The 17196-nt window shown below is 45.6% G+C and overlaps 1 long non-coding RNA gene across 3 annotated transcripts in view; it reads left to right on the top strand.

Moving 5' to 3' along the window:
- The window catches only part of LOC127003812 (uncharacterized), a 270989-nt gene that overhangs the window by 43118 nt on the left and 210675 nt on the right, over window positions 1–17196 (top strand). For all 3 annotated transcript variants that reach the window (XR_007757412.1, XR_007757411.1, XR_007757410.1), the window contains exon 4: window positions 16053–16163. This is a non-coding gene — a long non-coding RNA (uncharacterized LOC127003812). The remainder of the gene's footprint in view (window positions 1–16052; window positions 16164–17196) is intronic.

The raw sequence follows: 17196 nt of genomic DNA, 5'->3' as shown, positions 1-17196 counted from the left end.
ATAGACGTGTGAAAGGATGCTGGAATGGAGAGTGGGAGACAGGTAGAGGAATACAGGTAGACAGAATGGTGTGTTGATTAGGCAGGTAGATCAGTTGACTGAGGGCCAGATAGGGAGAAAGACCAGTAAACAAACAGGTAGGTAGACAGACAAGCAGAGAGATAGGGAGAGGAGCAGACAGTCAGAGAGGAAGACATGTAGCGAGAAAGGTGTGTTAATTAAGGTGACAGGTAGACAGAAGGACAGAGAGAAAGGAATGTAGACTGAAAGGTATATAAGACAGGTAAGTCGATAAACAGACAGTAATGTAGAGTGAGGAACAGACAGGTAGATATGAAAGTAGACAGTTGGATAGATAAGTAGATGGAGAGGCAAGCAGGTAGGGATAGGTTATATAAGCAGGTGCGTAGGTTAGTACCAGTAGGAAGCCGTTCAGATTTTGACAGGGAGGAAAGAAGCGTCTCTATCCTTTTCTCTTTGACTGTTCCTCTCATTTTCTCCCGTTCTGCTCTCCTTTATTTTCCTTCTTTCTTGTTTTTAATCTTCTTGTTCTTGTTGTTTATGTTCCTGTAATTGATTTCGTTCTTCATATATTCCTTGAAAATAAGCAGGTTGGTGTGTCTCTCTCTCTCTCTCTCTCTCTCTCTCTCTCTCTCTCTCTCTCTCTCTCTCTCTCTCTCTCTCTCTCTCTCTCTCTCTCTCTCTCTCTCTCTCTCTCTCTCTCATTAAGCAGTCAGGTAACAACGCACATCCTGCCACATTCCTAATTTGTTGTACAGGTAAAAATAACCCATATCACCGCACTTTGTCACCTCGTTATTGGTCTAGATATGTTTTGTGTATCAGTGTATTATTATTCCTATTACTCAACAAATACATAAACAAAAGTCAATAGTTGTGGTAGTGGTGGTGGCAACAAGAATTTTAGGAGCAACATCGACATATCCTTTTCTTCTACTCAATAATTTTCCGTGCGTGTAAATCGTGCGTCTGAAATTCCTTTAGTTGAGACCTTGCTACCCACCTTCAGGGACACCAGCAGGGACGCGCTAGGTAGGGAGAGAAAGGGAGATAGAGGGAGAAAGGGAGACGGAAAGACAGACGTAGGCAGAGAGGGAGAGAAAGGGAGGGAGAGAAAGACGAAAGCAAAGGAGATAGAAAGAGTCCGGGAGAAAGACAGACGAAAGCATGGAAGGAGAGAAGAAGGGAGGTAGAAAAACAGGCCAAGGCAGGGAAGGAGAGACGGACAGAGGAAGATGAGTGGATCAAATAATCAAACGTGTAACTGAACGTCTTCGCTAAATGACGCACGGGAGGTGATGCGAAAGAACACACACACACACACACACCTTACTTTTTATCACACTCCCTTCACGCCCTGCCTCGGAAGTGGGAGTCTGAGGCGGAGGAGGAGGAGGAGGGAAGGGAAGGGAAGTTCGGGGCGAGAAAATTGAATGCTTTTTAGGTGATACAACAAACAGCTGCGCCAGAAGTTGTAGTGTAGAAGAAAGCATGAACGAAAAAGGACGTCAGCACACAAACCTCGTTAGTGAAACAATGTGTGAGGGAGAGAGAGAGAAGGGAGAGAGAGGGAAGGAGGGGAGAAGGGAGGGAGGATGCGTGTGCGTGAAGCCGGCGTGAAGATGAAGCGAGAGTTGCGTGTGTGTGTGTACGTGTGTAGGGCTACCGTATGATCAGGTGCACACACACACACTACACGTACACACACACCACTGGCAGCACATAGGAGCCCCCAGAGCCCCCCCGACGGCGTGCAGAAAGCGAGACAAAGAGTAAACAAACAGCAGAGCCACGCCAGAGAGAGCAAGCAGTTCCCCGGGCCGGCGACGCGTGGCAGCCCCCCTACGAGAGGCTGGTGAAAATAACCGTCATTATCCAATCCATTGTAATTAATTGCCCTACTTGATGTGATTTAATACTTTTAATCTCAAACTTGTTACTTCTCTATCGTGTTATCTCTTGATTGTGAGGAATTTTCCGAAAATTCTTGGGTTGCGATTAAAGTTTTATGTGAAGCGGGCATGACAACGGTTAGAGAGGAGGGCTGTCTTTGAGCGTGGGGGAGGGGGGGAGGAGGAGGAGGAGGAAGGAGAGGCATGAGTAGGGGCTGCGTTCTAGTGGAGGAGGAGGAACAGGAGACAGGGAGAGAGGGAGGGAGGAAGGCCGGAGGAAGATTGAATCATATAGTGGAGGGAAATGGAGGAAATGTAGTAGTAGTAGTAGTAGTAGTAGTAGTAGTAGTAGTAGTAGTAGTAGGATGAGCACGAGGTAGATAGCGTGTTGAGTGTACTTTAGCATTTTTTACTTAACATTTTTTTTTTACCTCGTTTTTTCCTACCTCATATTCCGCTTGAGGGAGGGCGCAGTGTGAGGTCTTGGAGGCCTGGGAAAGGGAGACGAAGATAAGCAGAGAACACAGAGGCGATAAGAGAGAAAAGCTGTAATTTCTCATCGCAAAAGAAGACTCATGGATTACCCCCACGCCGTTCCCCTTAATATAAAAACGCTATCGCTGCAGGAAGGAAGTAGTTTGCAGGGGTAAATGTTATATGATGTTAAATCGAATAAATCGTAATGGGATCTCATAACATTAGGAGGGTGGGGAAAAATGATACAGTGAGCTGGCCGCAAACAGAGGAGTGAGTCTTGCGGTGATGTTTTTGCAGCTGGAGGAAGTGATTGAATTGAGATAAGATGGAAATAAGTAAGTGATAAGGATCAGTTGGATGGTGGAGTTTATACGAAAGAAAACGTTGTGTGGGTGGTAAAGGTGGTGTTCAATAGCAGAAATAAAAGGATTGAGTATAAAAGAAATAAAGGATCACAAATACGAACGAAGAAAACGTGATAAAACAAAAAAGAAAATTAGAAAAAAAGGAAATGTAGAGAAAAAAAAAGAAAATATAGAGAAAGCAAAATATGACTAATCTTCCCCGTAGAAAAAAAAAATTAATGATAACCAGAAATTACGAGAGAGAGAGAGAGAGAGAGAGAGAGAGAGAGAGAGAGAGAGAGAGAGAGAGAGAGAGAGAGAGAGAGAGAGAGAGAGAGAGAGAGAGAGAGAGAGAGAGCCCCCGAGCCCAAAAAAGAATAAAAAAGAAAATTCCGAAAAAAGAGTGAGAGAGAGAGAGAGAGGACGGAAGATCATCAGACTGATTAAAATGCAACAGGTGAAAGGGATAATGCCTCTCGACAACCCCCCCCCCACTCACCTGCACCCCCCCACTCACCTGCCCCCCCCCTCTCCCTTCCCTCTGAACCCCCCCCCTCTTCCCTCTCCCTCTCAATCCCTTTCCTGTACAGTGCTGCTCGTCTCGTCCTCTCCCTACCCTCATAACAGCATCCCTCCTCCTCTTCCTCTTCTTCCTATTCCTCCTCCTCCTCCTCCTCCTCATCCTCTTCCTCCTCCTCTTCCTCTCTCCCTAAAGCATCGGGGGCAGTTTTGTTTCATTTTATTAATCAGCTCGTGATGAGAGGGTTATGTATCTACGTCCCCGCCTCCTCCTCCTCTCCCTTCCCTTCCCTCTTCCTCCTCTCCTCCTCCTCCTCCTCCTCCTGCCGTTCCTCATTTACTGTCTCCGCCGCCACATCCGCCACTTGCTCCTCTCTTTTTTTCCCCTTTTTTCCACTTTTTTTCTGTTACCTCCCGCGTCGTTGTCGTCATTCTCCTCCTCCTCCTCCTCTTCCTCCTCCTCCTCCTCTTCATCTTCCTCCCTTTAGCCTCTCCGTAAAAGATTCAGTGATAGAAGAGGGAGGAAGCACCTTTATCTTTTCTCCTCTCTCCTCCTCCTCCTCTTCCTCTTCCTCTCCTCTCTCTCTTCCATCTCCCTCCTCCTCCCTCCCTCCCTCCCCCTCCTCTCATTTGCCCCGTTCACCCCAACCAGTAATTATGTTCCTCGAATATATGTGTTTTTTCCCGCCTTTTTTGTCCCCCCCAGTATAGATTAAAATTCTGTCCTGCTGTAGTTTTTTTCCTCTCCTTTTTTTCGCCCTCGTGTGGATTACCGGCATGAAACAGACCTCAGTTAGTGTGTGAGTTATTGGACGGAGAGTGAAATACAGTGGCGAGGAGAGCGGGTGATGGTCGTAGTGGTGGTGGTGGTGGTGGTAGTGGTGGTAGAGTGGAAAATAAGTGCATGGTGTGGGGGTTGCAGTGTCGGAAAAGAGGGGAAAAGAGGGGAGGTGGAGGTTGTTAAGTGTTTTGTAGGGTCGGGGAGGGTAAGTGAATGGGGTAGGTGGTTGTATGTAGTGTCAGATAGGGGGGGTAGTGGAGGTGGTTAAGTGTCTTGTGGGGTTGGGGAGATTAAGTGAATGGGGAAGAAGGGGGTTGTATGTAGTGTCTGATAGGTAGGGGAGTGGAGGTTGGTACGTGTTTAGCGGGGTTGGGAAGGGTAAGTGAATGGCGTAGGGGGTTGTATGTAGTGTCAGATAGGTAGGGGAGTGGAGGTTGGTACGTGTTTAGCGGGGTTGGGGAGGGTAAGTGAATGGGGAAGGAGGGAGGGGGTTGTATGTCGTGTCAGAAACGTGGGAGGATGGAGGTTGTTACGTGTTTTGTGGGGAGTAATTGAGGTTTCAGGAGTGTTCAATTTTCCGGGTTGATTACATAAAATACCGTAGTGGGGAGGTGGTAATGGACTGGAAGGTGAATGGATAAGAATGATGAGGAGATGGAGGAGATAACTGATCGTAATTGAGAGAGTTGAGATTGTTAGATTTGCGATATTTTGTGCGAAGGAAAAAGCGCAGAGTTTATAAGTGTTCATGTGAATTGGAGTAGATTAACATACCTGGTGATCAAGGTGAGAATGGGAGTGGTGGAGGGGGTAGATGTATAAAGTAGGAGGGGGTGACTAGTGAAAGGGATGAGTTGTTATTTTAGATTTATATTACGTTTCTTTTTGGGAAGGTGAGGTTTGTGAAGTGTAAGTTTTGGGCTACGTTTGAATAATGGGGTGATGGTGGTGGTGGACGGGGATGGGAGTGAGTCGAGAATGGGGTGATGATTGGGTAGTTATTGTCAGAGAAAAGGAGGATGAGGAGGAGGAGGAGGAGGAGAGGATATTCGTAGGGGATATAATAATCAAAAGTGCGTGATGGTTGTAGCGGAGTGGTGTAGTATTTTTTTTTTACAGTAAAGGAAGCAGCTCAAAGGCCCCCCCCCAAAAAAAAGAAAAAAATGAAAAAAAGCCCACTAATCACTGCTCCTATATAAAAGGGTTAAGAGGAGTGGTCGAAAGAGAGGTCAATTTCGGGAGGAGATGGGTGAGTGGGTTAATGGAGGAGAAAGGCGACTGAGGTTATCAAAAGGGGATGGGAGGAGGTTAAAGCATGGATGTAGTTAATATTGTCAGTTGGGGGAGAATCAATATCTGTTTCGAGGTAGAATTAACTATACATTTCTTCACGTGGAATGCGAAAAACGTAAGCAAAATCATCGAGGCATTCAAATTGTAAAGGGAGGAAGAACAAAAAGCGGTTGATATACATATGATATAAAAGAGAGAAAAGAATGTAAAGGAAAGGATTAGATAAAGCAGTGGAAGATTGAGATGAAAGGGAGAAAGGGATGAAAAGCAGTGGGTTTAGAAAAAAAACAAGAGATGACTGGGAGGAAAGGAAAGAGAGGAAATAGAAAGAGAAAAAGAGAATTATAGAAGATTGAAAAGAAAGGTCGGAAAGAGTGGTGGAATGAAGGGACGGGGGGGGGGGGGGGCGGTGGATAGGGGAAGGAGTGGTGGTTAGGAAAGCTAGTGTGTGAAGTGGAAGTGGATACAGAGAAAGGGGTAGATACAGTAAGGGTGGAGTGGGTGGAATAGAAACTGAGGAAGCGATAGATACAGAGGAGTGGAATGAGAAGGAGGGTGGCAGTGGTTGTGAATTCAGGGATAGAGGTAGATAAAGGAGAGAAAGGGATAAACAGTTACGGAAGGGAGGGAAGGAGAGAGAGAAACAGTGGACGCAATAGATACAGAGTAGGGGGATGAGAGTGAAATGGAGGGCGGTGGATCAGGACGCAGGGGAAGGGGTGGTGGTTAAGGATGCTGGTGGGAAAATGGTAAATCAAGTATGTGGAAAGAGCGGGATGGACGGAAAAAGTGGAAGCGGTGGATCGAAAAAAGTGGAATAAGAGGTGATGGTGGCGGTGAAAGTGGATGCAGGGGAAGGGATGATGGTGGGAAAATGGTAAATCAAGTATGTGGAAAGAGCGGGATGGACGGAAAAAGTGGGAGCGGTGGATCGAAAAAAGTGGAATAATAGGTGATGGTGGCGGTGGATGGTGGATGGAGGGAGGATGATGATGAATCAAAGTGGAGGCGGTGGATCGAAAAAAGTGGAATAATAGGTGATGGTGGCGGTGGAAGTGGATGCAGGGGAAGGGATGCTGGTGGGAAAAAGGTAAATCAAGTATGAGCGGGATGGACGGAAAAAGTGGAGGCGGTGGATCGAAAAAAGTGGAATAATAGGTGATGGTGGCGGTGGAAGTGGATGCAGGGGAAGGGGTGGCGGCCCGGGATGCTGCATGTGTGATGGACGAGGCGGGGGATGCGACGCGGTGCAGTACAGGTGTCAGTCCACAGGTGATCGATCGCCGGGCAGGTGTGTGGCAAATGTACCCCCGCTTGTGTTTTACTGCATTAAACCGAATTACGTATTAGCACTAATGGGCGAGGCTGCACCGGCCAATAACATCATAGGTGGAAAACGAGGGATCTGCTAACTGGCTCGGATTTCACGGGGAAGTGTATTTTTTATATATATTTTTATTCGAGGGTAAAAAATGGAATGATAAAAAGGTAATCCATCACCATCAATGCTCTCGCTTTCCGGGGACACAGGTGGGAGAGCAGGTGACCCCGTGTAGTGCCTGCCTCCTCCCCCTCCTCCCCTCCACGTTCCCTTTCATTTCCCTCCTCCCCTCCCCTCATCACTCCCCCTCCCTCCGTCCCCTTTCCCTGCTCCTCGTCTCCCTTCCCCTCCCCTCCTCAGTCCCATCCTCAATCACGCCCGCTTTAGCCCCCCTCCCCTCTCTCCGCCCCCCTTTGCATCCCCAGGTTCAACCCCCCACTGTATTCCTCGCTTCCCCCCTCGTCCCATTCACTCGTCACTACTCCCCCTTCTCCACCCCCTCCACTTCCCGAACACCCGAACCACACCTGTCCACTTATGTACGGTCTGTCTCATCGCCACCATCACCTCCCGTCCCTTTACTATCCCCGTCCCATCGCCGTCCATTTCCTTCATTATTTTCTCTGTCTGTCCGTCTGTCTCCCTCTCTCCCTGACCCAGTAGTGGTGGCTTCAATAGAACAGCTTATGTGGTGACAGGAACAGACAGTCGTATAAGGTCACATAACAGGGCCACGTGACACACGCTGCGCTGTGACCAAGTGGACTGTCTAATGCTCAGGCTCGTCGCTGTTGTTGTTGCTGTTGTCGCTGTTGTTGCTATGATTGTTTCTGTCGCTGTTGCTGTTGTTACTATCATTGTTATTATTATCTGAGAGCCTAGGGAACGTGCAACTTGGCTTACGCTTTTGAACTTACCTCTGAAGGCACACACACATGTTCTTGCGTTATAAATCATGTGTGTGTGTGTGTGTGTGTGTGTGTGTGTGTGTGTGTTGTCGAGGCTCATACTAAGCCCCCATCCCGTAACGCTATATAAACAGTGCCACAATCACACTCAGTTTTAATTTTCAACGTGTGAGGGATTTTAAACTTTCGTGACATACCTCTGGAGTGTGTCAAGTACGGATGCAACGAAAGGTTTTGTGGGTCGAAAAAAAGATGAATGAACAGTTTGTTGGATATTATCAGCTCTTGGAAAAAAAAACCCGCCCATAGATGATTATAGAAATATGTTCCAAAAAGACAACACAGGAGACTTTCAGACAAACAGACATACGCGAACAGCGAAGAATCAGTTGAGAGGTTATACGAAAACTGTCTTCCGCACTTACGCACATACATACATACACACTAACTATACTTATTTATTTTCTTGCTTGCTTGCTTGCTTCCTTGTTTCCTTGCTTGATCACTCACTCACTCACTCACTCACTCACTTATTTATTTGCTTGCTTGCTTCCTTCCTTCATTCCTTGTTTCCTTGCTTAATCACTCACTCACTCACTCACTCACTCATACATACATTCATATATACATACACACATACATACATACATACATTCATATATACATACATTCAGGAGCAGTTAGTAGCGGGCTTTTATTTATATTTTTCTTTACGCCCTTGAACTGTCTCCTTAGCTGTAAAAAAAAAAAAAAAACATTCATCCATCCATCCATACATACATACATACATACATACACATGCGTAACGGAGGTGGTGGTGGTGGTGGTGCAGTGCGGGTGTGGTCCGCTTGACTTCATCAGCGGTGGAATTGAGCGGGAATGTTTCTCGGCCTGATTGTGAGTCGTTCAAAAGTTTGGTCTGTGTGTCCCCGGCTGATGAGCGGCGCAGTGTGTGTGTGTGTGTGTGTGTGTGTGTGTGTGTCTTTCTCTCTGTCTGTCTGTCTGTCTCTGCCTCCGTCTGTGTATGTTTGTGTAGGATAGATGTATTTGTGTGTGTGTGTGTGTGTGTGTGTGTGTGTGTGTGTGTGTGTGTGCCCCTACCTGTCGTTGCGTGAGTGGACGGGAGCCCTGTGTGCCGCGGCCTGTGTGAGGCGATGCGGGCCTCGGTCCTTTCGGCCCCTCGCTGCTCCGCTGGGATGCCCTCGCCTGGCTTTCCCCTCACCTGTCCGCGCTGAGGGAAGCGAGCCGGCGGAGGGGAGGGAAAGAGAGGGATAAAGGTAGCGTGAGGTGAAACGCGGCGTTCATTCCTCTGCAACTCAGAATTGTACTGAAAACCTTTTCACTTTTCATTTTTTCCCCTCTCGCTGCTGTGCCTTTGCTCTCCCGGCGTCTTTGGGCAGCACGGCGGCTCTGGGTGCTGGTCAAGAGTGTGTGTGCGTGTGGATGGTGTGTCCGTGAAGGTGTCTGCCGCCGTTGTGTAGGAGGCGTGCCGGCGGCCTGTATAGGAAGTGGGCTGACGCGGGCACCGGGAGGCCGCCGAGCAGAAAGGTGGATCAAAGTGCGCTGGGCTGTAGAGGAAGGCTGCGTGTGTGTGTGTGTGTGTGTGTGTGTGTGTGTGTGTGTGTGTGTGCGCTTGCGTGTGTGTATGATGATAACTACACACGAAATACTACATGAAAACAGAAGCCTGAGGGCTTGTACACACACACACACACACACACACACACACACACACACACACACACACACACACACACACACACACACACACACACACACACACTCACACACGTTATATTTCTTTCGTGCTTGTTGGTTTTATTTTTCTTTATTTCTTTTTCTTTATATTTTTTCCTGTTCTCATTTTTTTTCATCTTTTTTTTGTAAGTTTATCGCCCCATTTAATTTTCTTCCTTTTTATTTTGTTCTCAATGTAAATATGCTTTTTTTTTTTAATCAATGTCATAACTTTTTTCCTTGTCGCGTTTTATCTCTCTCGTTTCTCCTTCGATTCTTCCATCTCCCTTACGCCTTTTTCCCTTACCCTGAATTTCTCTCTCTCTCTCTCTCTCTCTCTCTCTCTCTCTCTCTCTCTCTCTCTCTCTCTCTCTCTCTCTCTTTTTCTTTGTTTTTCATTTTTTCTTTCATTTTCTTTCTTTTTCTTTTTTCTTTCATTCTCTCTCTCTCTCTCTCTCTCTCTCTCTCTCTCTCTCTCTCTCTCTCTCTCTCTCTCTCTCTCTCTCTCTCTCTCTCTCTCTCTCTCTCTCTCTCTCTCTCTCTCTCTCTCTCTCTCTCTCTCTCTCTCTCAACCCCTCTCTCTCAACCCCTCTCTCTCTCTCTCCACCCCTCTCTCTCTCTCCACCCCTCTCTCTCCCATTCCCCAATTCTTCATCCTAGTGTAATATCCAGGTGTGTGTGTCGTATTAACACCTAACACCACACACCCACCTCATTTGTCAACCGTGGATAGGCGAGCGGCAGAGGATCCTAAGACTTATTACATTCATATTTTATCCCCGACGCTATGGGAGCCCGCGTCACGACACCACCGAGGGAAGGAGGGAGGGAGAGGGTGTAGGAGGGTAAGAGCGAGGAAGGTTGGGAGTGGTTTTGGGGAAGGGAAGGAAAGGAAGAAGGGATAAGAGTGTGATGTCTTCTGTTTGTTTTATCGGCAGAATGGGTCATGGAGTATTGAAGTGTGTTTGTGTGTGTGTGTGTGTGTGTGTGTGTGTGTGTGTGTGTGTGTGTGTGTGTGTGTGTGTGTGTGTGTGTGTGTGTGTGTGTGTGTGTTTTGCTGTGGTAGTATTATGTAACCTCATTTCACTTCTTCAGTTGTGACACACACACACACACACACAAACATCAAACACTAACACTAACACAAACACAAACACAAACACTAACACTAACACACAAACACACAAACACACACACGCACACACACATATCATGCATGCCCTCCACAGGTGTATCCACAAAAGCTGAGTCATACGAAAAATACTCCTCGATTCAACGCTATGATTATGGACTGACATTTACCACCTGCGCCGCGGGAAAACCACGAACTGTCGCTTGTTACATATCAATTCTGCAGTGACGCGGATAAGCCTGCTAAGCTGCTTTTGAAGAGGGGAAACTTATATGGTGTAACGTTTAGACTTGGGTAAACAGTAAACAGTAATTGACTGCTCTTTCGGCCACCTCTTCGGATTCTTTACAGGAGCAGCGAGTAGCGGGCTTTTTTTTAGTTTCCTTTTTTTGTGCCCTTGTGCTGTCTCCTTTGCTGTAAAAAAAAAAAAAAAAAAAGACACTCCAACGCGCGCTGTATCGACACGCCCACTTTCCCGCCACCTGCTTCCCTGGCCACTTACAGCAGGATGAGTGTTCAGCTTGTGGTTGTCTAGGTTAGGTTAGGTTAGGTTAGGGCGCCTGCTCGAATCCAGCCACTGCATCCTTTTTTTAAGTGACCATGCGGGGTAGTTATCATCGCTGTGGTTCCTTTTAATATCATTACCTCATATCACGACACCTCCCAAAATAGACCACTTAGTTTTTTCTATGGAGGCAGCACCGATTAGCGGCTTTTTTTTTTTTTTTTTTCCTTGAGCTGTTTCCTCTGCTGAAGTAAAAAAAATTGAGGTATTATCCAGTGGTGCTGATCCCTGCGTCCAAGTGTGGCCTGGAGAGTGGCAAGTGTGTTGTTTTTATGGTGTCGTTTACTTCCGACTGGGTGAACGGCGCAGCGTGGCGTCGAGAAACACGCACTGAAGATAAACAGGAAAGTTTTTAAAAGACACAAGACAAGACACAAGACTAGACACAAGACACAAGACTAGACTAGACTAGACACAAGACAAGACACAAGACAAGACACAAGACTAGACACATGACACAAGACAAGACACAAGACAAGACACAAGACAAGACACAAGACTAGACACAAGACCAGACACAAAACACAAGACAAGACACAAGACAAGACACAAGACACAAGACTAGACTAGACTAGACACAAGACAAGACACAAGACTAGACACATGACACAAGACTAGACACATGACACAAGACTAGACACAAGACTAGACACAAGACTAGACACAAGACCAGACACAAAACACAAGACAAGACACAAGACACAAGATAAGACTTAACACTAAAGGGCCATATTCTTGAACATTTGATCCCCCAAGCACAAACATTTGACAAGGCTTTAGTTGGAGTTATGGGCCTTTCAAGTAGTCTTATGACCCTGATGGTAGTTAGACAAAGCTTCTGTACCATTAACGAGAAAAAGAACACACTTGACAATCGCATTCATCTTCTTTTCGGCCTTTGGAGGAGTTGACGTGAGAAGCGGAAGCGTTCAGGAGTACTGACGTAAGATCCTTATCCTAAAGACGCCACATAACAGTTTGCGAGGATGGCCTTCGTTTCCCGGGCGGAGTGGAAAAATTTGGGCGGCTTTTCCGATACCCTACGCCCCTGTCCACCCAGCAGTGTACCAGGTATTAATCAGGGGTTGTGTCCCGTCTCCTGGGATATGCTCCCTTCTATAACTCCTTCCCCTTCTGTCTCTCTCCGGCATATGACCACAGATGTTGCACCGACTAAACGAAACTTTTCAAAAACTGCGACAAGGCTGTAGCCCCGCCGCTCAGACCCGTCATTGCTCGCCTGTAACGTTGTGAACCCTCATCTTTCCATTGTGTGCTTGTCATTTCCCTCCCTCAGCTCTTTGATATTCCGAGTAACCAACATTTTCACATTGCCTACAAATAAACTGGAGCGCGCGGCATGACACCACAACCACCACCGCACCATCGCCACGTCACCCGCACGACCACACGCGCTCAAGCACACACACACACACACACACACACACCGAGCCCCATTCAAGAACAAAGTGTGTATATCATCCCACACCTGCAGCCCCAGCCGTAACAGCAGCAGCACAAATGAAAAATAAATGACAGCGTTGCATGTCTCCACCAGCTTGTTAGTCATCCCCGCGGTGCCTTTGGCCGGGGAAAATGACAGTGGTATCAGGCAGATATTTTATGCAGCGCGAGATAACATTGTAATCGTCGATGAAGATACAGCTTTCCTACTTCCTGGTGTTGTTTGATAAAAAAAAGTATTTGTTCTTCATACGATGTTTTCAGTCTATGCTTTTTTTTTTTTTTTTTTCCGGGAGTATAATGGATGGTTGCGAGGTGTTGGTGTTTTGGGTGGGTGGATATACACGCTTCCTGGGGCTGGAATGGGTGCATGCTGGGTACTGGAACCTCCTTCCCTTGTGGCTTTTGGGTACAGAAGGCGACGTGAAGGCGGATACTCTGTCAGCCTTAAGGAGTGAAGAAAAAAGTGATGGAAGCGATGAGAAAAAGAAGAAAAGGAAGATGATGAAGAAGAGGAAGATGAAGAAGATGAAGAAGATGAAGAAGAAGAAAAAGACTTAGAGGAGGAGTAAAAGAAAGAGGCAGGCGATTGAAGCTGAAATTGAGTTGTGACGGGAGGGTGAAATAATTTATAAAAAGGAAGGGCGGAGGGAAGGAGGGGAGTGGGTAATGGGTGTGTGTGTGATGGTTTCGGTACAACGAGAGGTGGTGGGGGCGTAGGAAAGGAGCGTAAGTGGCAATGAGCAGTGTTGGGAAGAGGAGGAGAAGGAGAAGGGATTGATAGGTGGCTTACAGGGAGGGATAAAGATGTTAGAGAGAGATATAAAGAAAGGGATTAAGGAGGAAGGAGGAGATGAAAAGGGTGTATAGAGGAAGGAAAGGAGGAGGCTGAGGATATGATGACAAGTAGGATATATAAGAAGTGGTGGAGGAGAAGGAGGAAACGTTAGGTAGAGGAGGAGGAAAAGGAAGAAGAGGTAGGGGGAGGAATGAGGGAAATTGGTGGGTAGAGAAATGAGTAAGGAAGGAGGAAGAGGAGGAAGAAGAGGAATCGGTGGGGAGAAGGAGAGTAAAAGAATGGGAGGAGGAAGAGAAGGAAGGGGCGTAAAGAAGAACGAGTAAAGAAAAGAAAAAAGGAATTAAGAAGAGGAGGATAAAGTGGAGATGATAAATGATGGAAGTGGAAGCGGAGAGAAAGAAGGCAAGGAGTAAAGAAAATGAAGGAGGAAGAGGAGGAAATGGGGTAGTGAAGAAAGAGTAAAGAAAAAGAATGAAGGAAGGAAGGAGGATTAGCATGAAGTGTAGAAGATGAATGATTGATGTGGAAGCGGAGGGAAGACAAGGAGTAAAGCAAATGAAGAAGAGTAGGAAGTGGCGTATATATAGTGAAGAAAGAGTTATGAAAAAGAATGAATGAAGGAAGGAGGATTAGCATGAAGTGTAGAAGATGAATGATGACAGTGGAAGCGGAGGAAAGGAAGGAAACCAAGCGAGGTCATGTGTTTTCATTCACCGACAAAACAAGAGAATTCGGGGAGGATTCATCTCACTGCAAGGGCGAAGGAGGAGGGGAAAAAAATAGCCATAAATAACGCTACGGAAACTCTAATTTATGACAGTGCATTGACACCTGTTGAGTCCACATTGCCAGGTAAATGCTATGTACGCGAGAGGCAGGAGTTGGCTACACACACACACACACACACACACACACACACACACACACACACACGCACACGCACACGCATTCTTTTTATTTTTTTTTATTGTATTCTTTTTGCATTTGTCTGTATGTTGTGTGTCTGTTCCTCTGTCTATCTATATTTATCTATCTAACACACACACACACACACACACACACACACACACACACACACACACACACACACACACACACACACACACACACACACACACACTCTCTCTCTCTCTCTCTCTCTCTCTCTCTCTCTCTCTCTCTCTCTCTCTCTCTCTCTCTCTCTCAACCCATACGTTTTCTCCCAACCTTCTATTTATTATCATTATCATTATTTTCCTCCTTCCTCCCTCCCTCTACCACCCTCCCCTTCCTTCCCCCTTCCTCTCCCTCCCTCCCTCCCTCGTCGCCTCCGGACACGAGTGATTTAAGAGCGAAATTAACACCTGAGTTCACAGCTTCTTGACACTTACTGATGCGCGCCTTGACGGACCGCTCCCCGCCCGCGCCGACCGGTCCATAACTCCGGCTTACATTATGGAGAAGCTGGTGTTTAGGCGGTGATGGATGGGCCTAATAGCGGGTGTGGGTGCGGTATTAGGCGGGTGAAGGCGAGAGTATCAGTGTTGTACAGGTGTTTGAAGATAAAGAAGTAGACGTGATTCCTCCTCCTCCTCCTCCTCCTCCTCCTCATCGTCCTCCTCCTCCTCCTGCTTCTCCGTCGACTTTTTATTTATTTTGCCTTCTGTTCTTTCTTCTCATTCTCTTCCTCTTGCTGTTGTTCTTCCTTCTTCTTTTGCTTCTGGTTCGGCTTCTTCTCCTCCTCATTGTCTTCTTTTTCTTCATTTCCTTCTTCTACTCCCTCTTCTTTTCCTCGTCTTTTGCTTTTTTTCTTCCTCTTCCTTCTACGACCGCGAGTGCACCCACCTAACCCTTACACTACTACTACTACTACTACTACTACTACTACTACTACTTTTCTTTTACAACAAAGGAGACAGCTCAAGGGCACAAAAAAGGAAACAATAATAAAAAAAGCCCGCTACTCGCTGCTCACTACTACTACTACTACTACTACTACTACTTTTACCACTACCACTACCACTACTTTTACTACTGCAACTTTTATTACTACTATTACCACGGCCATCATCACCACCCCCATCACCACCGCCACGACTTATTCCAGGCACTTCTTTATAGTTGTTATTACCATTATCTCTTATGCTTCACCCATCATCATCCCATGTATCATTAACCATATTCCCGCCGCTATCACACCTCTGCGGATCCAGCACCTTTATCACCATTATCTTCGACGCCGCCACCACCACTACCGCCGCCGCCATCACCGCCGCCGCAACCACCACCGACGGGCTGATCGGCAGGATAGCACAACGAAGGGCGGATATACACACATATAGACGCACTCACTTACATTCTTCCCTTCGCTTTCTCCTTCGATATCCCGTTGAAGGGGAAGGATAATGAGAGATAGCAGTGTATAAAAGTCTCGTTCTGGACCTTCTGCTACTTCTACAGCTACTACTACTACTACTACTACTGCTACTACTGCTACTGTTGCTATCTTTCGCTAGAACCATTAGTGCCATCATCCCTACCACCATCACTACTATTACTACTACTGCTGCTGCTACTGTTTCCCTCACATCTTCTAGTAATGAAAAGATCTGGTTGGAATATCCTCGTCAAATAGCGTCTCTTAACCTTTAAGTATAATACAGACCCAACGCTCCTCGTCTTTACCCTTGGACAGTCCTTTCCCCCTGTTCCCTTCCCTCGTTCAGCTCAGTCTCCCAAAAATAGGTTACTTGTTTAGCGTTTAGAGGTTTGTCAGAAATTTATTTATCTAAGTATCTTTCATTTCTTATTTTTTTACAGTAACGGATGTACTTCAAGGGCATGGGATAACAACAACAACGCGGAAAAGGACCTCCACAGAGCGTTGTACCCACGACTGAAGGGCAACAGGAGGAGTTCCATACAAAAAAGGTCAGTTTAGGATAATTGAAGGTATAGAGATTGATAAAGTTATAGAGATAGTTTGTTATATAGTTTAATTTATGAGATAGTTTAAGATAGTTTAAGTTATAGAGATAGTTTGTTATATAGTTGAAGTTATGAGATAGTTTAAGATATAGAGATAGTTTAAGTTATGAGATAGTTTAAGGTTTAAGTTATATAGATAGTTTAAGTTATGAGATAGTTTAAGGTTTAAGTTATATAGATAGTTTAAGTTATAGAGATAGTTTAAGATATAGAGATAGTTTAAGTTATATAGATAGTTTAAGATATAGAGATAGTTTAAGTTATATAGATAGTTTAAGTTATAGAGATAGTTTAAGATATAGAGATAGCTGAAGTTATGAGATAGTTTAAGATATATAGACAGTTTAAGTTATAATAGTTTAAGTTATACAGATAGTTAAAGTTATAGAGATTGTTTAATTTAGAGATAGGTTAGGTTACAGAAGTGCCTTAGATGTTTTGTGGCGTCTCGATCGATGTTAAGTTGTGGATGAATTTTGTTTGGGTTTCATGTCAAGGAGCGAATCGGTGCAGTATTGAAGGAACACTGTGCTACATATGGCACAAAACCTTCACTGTATCTGCCTTACTTCGTACTTTGCTGTCCGTTTTGTCTGGCTTCGGTTAATGTCGAAAAGGAAATGAATGCAGTGCGGAAAGATGAAACGCTGTGCTATACACGAGGATAGACGTTATTGTTGATTGCTTTCTTTTTTTTGTTTTTGTGGTTCGTTTTGAGTTGGTTTCCCGCCGAGAGGAAAATCGTTACAGTGTTATAAGAGAGGAAACGTTGTGATACATACAAGGAAAAATATTAACGTTGATTGTCTTACTGTTTTGTTTGTCTTTTTTTTTTTTTAGTTGGTTTCCTGCCGAGAAGGAAGAAAATTATTACAGTATTATAAGACAGGAAACGCTGTGCTACATATGACGAAAAATCTTTATCTGACTTATTTTGTGTTTTGTTTTTCTCTGTTTTGTTTTCATGTTGAGAGAA

This window comes from Eriocheir sinensis, chromosome 26 (assembly GCF_024679095.1).
Source record: "Eriocheir sinensis breed Jianghai 21 chromosome 26, ASM2467909v1, whole genome shotgun sequence".
Taxonomy (NCBI): domain Eukaryota; kingdom Metazoa; phylum Arthropoda; class Malacostraca; order Decapoda; family Varunidae; genus Eriocheir; species Eriocheir sinensis.
Note: the sequence above shows the minus strand (reverse complement) of the source record. Positions and strands in the feature narration are given on the sequence as shown.